This window comes from Echiichthys vipera (genome assembly GCF_963691815.1).
Source record: "Echiichthys vipera genome assembly, chromosome: 10".
In the NCBI taxonomy this organism is placed as follows: domain Eukaryota; kingdom Metazoa; phylum Chordata; class Actinopteri; order Perciformes; family Trachinidae; genus Echiichthys; species Echiichthys vipera.
In genome coordinates, this window is record NC_139835.1 from 8,918,728 (window position 1) to 8,923,152 (window position 4,425).

Below are 4,425 nucleotides of genomic sequence, written 5' to 3' on the forward strand. Positions count from 1 at the left end.
TCGTTGCTTCCTGGTTTATTCTGTTTCCGGGTCAAAAGCCACTGCCACAGAGTGGGAAGGGGCAGCTGTAACCCACGGAGCAGGCGCAGACGCGAAACCCGATATTAATCTGGAAGGCTGTTTACATGCATGAATAATCGGAGTCCTGAAGGAGCTATCTAGGTCTGTTAATTGTTAAGTGTACAGTGTGATCCAAATCATAATCAAAGCATATCAAGACAGTCACAAGAATAATGTATCAAGGATACATTGATGATGAGCACTCAACTAACTCTAACTAAGAGAAATGGGAAAAAAAAAAACCTGTTGCCATGTGTGGGCTACGTAGCTTCCTGTGAGTACTACGTTGCTTCGTGATATTAAATTCATATTCAGTGTGCCTCCATGCTAATAAAACACAGTAAACTACATATTAACTGGATATGGCGAATATAAATTTTACACAGGTTCTACTAACATTCTCTGGAATAATTACTGACCCCTTTACCCCTGGTTAAAATTACCTTGCCCCACATCCTCTCGTCAAAATAATCGCATCCGAATAAGGCTTTAGTGGGGATACAAACGCTGCTGAGACACAAGCACTGGTCCGCCGGGTGAAATTCCTGTATTTTGGGACCTATCAACCACAACTAAGTGCCTCCAGACACAGAGTTTAGCGGTCATATACATCACAGATTTCCTTCTTTGCTCCGGATGTAATTTCTACAGTAATAAATACATTGCTTAAACATTGTAGGTATATTTATGAATAGTTAATGAGAATTGCCCGGGAAGATACAGCACACATCCACCAATTCACAGAAATGGAGGGAATTCTTCTTTATTACACTCAAGCTGAAAAGTAAATGACTACATAGAAGTTTGAGAAAGTGTACATAATTTTTTCTTTATCTCTGTAATTTCTCTGAAAAAAAAAAAGAGTAATGAGAAGCGTTTTGGGATTTTTCGATGTTTGTAATTCATAATCATAGTTTTATCATAGTCAGACGCAGTTCTGTATCTCCTCTGTTTAACTTTATCATATGACTTGTGCAATACCTTGCTTGTGCTAATCAGATTACATGTACCACCCCCTGCCTACATGCCCCTCTCTGCATGGGAAGCTCATCTACGTGATCGTTTCATCAACGGACTGAGACCAGGGGCCTGTTTCACAAAGCAGGTTAAAAAAACTCTGAGTTTAACCCTGAACTCTGAGTTGATCTACTCTGAGATAGGAAACTCTGAGTTTTCGGTTCCAGAACAGCAGATTTGCGTCAGGTTGATCAACTCAGAGTAGTTTGACCTGGAGTTAAGCGCGTGCACCACAAGTAAAAAAAGACAGCATCAATGGAGCCCTGATTCGACGAGTCACCATAGCAACGGGGAAGGGGAGGGCTACGCTACAACTGGAACTGGAAATATTAATGCGCTGATACGGAGAGTTTGAGCAGGTTTACACCGCTGCAGCAGCAAAAGAGAGGGAGACGGTGCGGGAGAACATTGCTGCTCGGGTCAGTGCATAAGTTTAAATGTAGTCATGTTGCAATCACAGTAATATCACGGGGGAACTGCTTGAGTGGGAGCCTATTAGTTTATTTCATTTAAGTGCTTCACACGGGGGAGAAGCGCACACTAAGATGAAACATAAAAACATACAGGTATTCAAACAGGTAAAACATCGGCAAAATCTCATGGTGACGCCTCATTTTGAGCAGGTTTTACATGGTAAAGTAAATATTACCGTAAGTGGCTGTTTTTTATTCAACATATAAATGTTGTATGAAAAACTCCTATTTGCAAAAAAACGCAGCGCAACACACAATATCTGCTGTGATATGAAACGGTACCGCTCAAAAAGAGAATTGCCTGGAAATGCAAGAACATCTATAATCACTAAACCTGCTTTGTGAAACAGGCCCCTGGTCCCGACCAGGTTAGTTTCAGAGAGCATGTTACCATGGTAACTGACCGAGAGGTTAAGTTACCTCTCTTTGTGAAACAGGCTAGAGTTACCCCTCTTTCTCTTGTTTGAGTTACCTCCCTTTGTGAAACGGAAAACTCAGAGTTTCCCTCATTTCAGGGTTAACAGACTCAGAGTTTTCACTAAACCTGCTTTGTGAAACAGGCCCCAGGAATCAGAGAGAAAGTGAAAGATGTGTGACGGCCGGCAAACCAGACGGCTCAATGCAATCGAGCTACATGCCACTCATGCTGAGACAGTCACCACCAACAAAAAGGAAGCCAAGGTGGAGCAAACTTCAGCCAAATTGCAAATGGTCAAACTAAGTTTGTATACAGACAACAACACCAACAGACAGAGACGAGACCTGCCCTTATACAGGCAGTAAGAGGGAAACGGCATGACTGGCCAAAGAGAAAACCCTGCCTGGCCAAACAGAAACAGCTGGGATGGAAGAGACAACCGAAACGGAGGGCATGGACGAGGCAAAGGGTGTGGATGGAGGCCTAGGCGACAACTGTTACATCTGCGGGAGACATTGACACTGGTAAGACGACTGACCAGAGCATGGACAAGGGCAGAACAACCGCCAGGGATGGCGAAACAGGGGTGGCTGAGTGACAGCCGCAACTAGATCGGACACAAAACCCCAATTGCATGGGGCACGTTAGCACACCAACACACTCTCCACAACACAGTTTACATTCCATACAGGCCATTGATCTCTTAGAAAACACACAGACATGCAAATGTGTGCCTAAACTCCGCTGCCTATAAGAATTTACCCACACACCCCTCACCCTTTTAGTAGATTCAGGAGCAACAGAATCAGTTATACATCACACAGAGTTTAAAACAACACCTAAAATGAGCGGTAGATGTGTAAAAACTATCGGGGCCTCGGGCACCGCTGTGACAATACACTGTTCCGCTGAAATGTTTAGACGAGCTGAAGGGCAGTTTTAAAACACCTGTTCCGATAAACCTCATGGGTAGAGATCTTATGTGTGTGTTAGGCATAAACATCAGCTCAGCTAACCATACTCAGAAATGTTTCACACAATCAGGTCAGCTTTCTCGGACGCATTATATCAAAAGAGGGGAAGACGCTTTCCGGATCGCGGATCTCCGCCATCCAAGAAATCCCAAAACCATTCACAAAGAAACAGGTTACAAGTTTTGTTGTATGACATCATACTGTACACAATTGATACATGACCTCCATGTTACTACAGGACTACGGAGGGCAAAAATAGACCTGTTGCATACTTCTCGTCTAAACTAGACCCTGTGGCAGCTGGCTTGTCTTAGAGCTGCGGCTGCAGCTGAGAAAGCAGTCGTGGCATTACGTGACATTGTCGGCTAATCTTCGCTAACCTTAGTACCACATGCAGTCTCTATGATCCTTTACAGAAGACAACCTCACATCTGTCCCCCGCGAGGTGGCTAATATACAAGACCATTCTACTCGAGCTGCCTAACATTACAGTAAGATGCTGCACTGTACTCAAATCTGTCACACTGCTCCCCACTGCTGACGATGGGGAGGCCCATGATTGTGTGGCTGTTAATAACTAAATTTGTTCCCCCAGACCTGACCTTCGGGAAACGCCACTCGGCAACCCCGACATAGAGCTCTTTGTGGACAGCTCAGCATCAAGGAACCCGGGAACAGGCCTTAACCAATCAGGTTTTGCAGTCACCACATTAAATGAGAAACTTTTGTCAGAGCCTCTCCCGTCTTGACTATTCAGCACTAGCTGCAGAGCTTGTGGCCCTGACTGAGGCATGCAAATTGGCCAGAGGTAAGACTGTCACTATTTTTACAGACAGCAGATGCATGGGGGGATTGCCACTCAAATTTGGGCCTATCGAGACTTTCTCACTGCATCTGGCAAACCTATTGCTCATCATAGATTGGTTGCTTCCCTCCTTGATGCTTTGCTGTTTTCCCACCACATTGCCATTTGTAAATGCGAGGCTCACACACATAAAACAGACTATGTTTCATAAGGGAATGCCTGTGCTTATGCTGCAGCCAAGGTCGCAGCTAAGCAACAACTGATAACACAGCTCGCTATCATTTCCAGCCCAGCTGTAACACCCTACGCATACCTACAAGAGCTGCAGAACAGAGCTACACCAAAAGAGAAACAGGCTTGGAAGCAAGCTGGCAGTGTGGTGAAACAAAAGATCTAGTACGGGCCAAATGGCAAGCCCTGCTTGCCGGGCTATTTGTTTCACCATTATGTTAAATTGACGCATGGTCAAGACCACGCGCCTGCACCTGCCAACTACACATCTTCTCCTACTTCTCTTGCTGCTGATCGAGCCCTACTTGGGCTTTGCAGACCGAGACAGACAAGAACTACACACCAGTAGCCCACATTGCCCCAGTCACCCGGTCGGAGCAGAATGCCTGGTATCGAGCCGTGGATCTAGCCGCCAGAGAAAGCAGGGATAAACGTATTTTTTTCTGC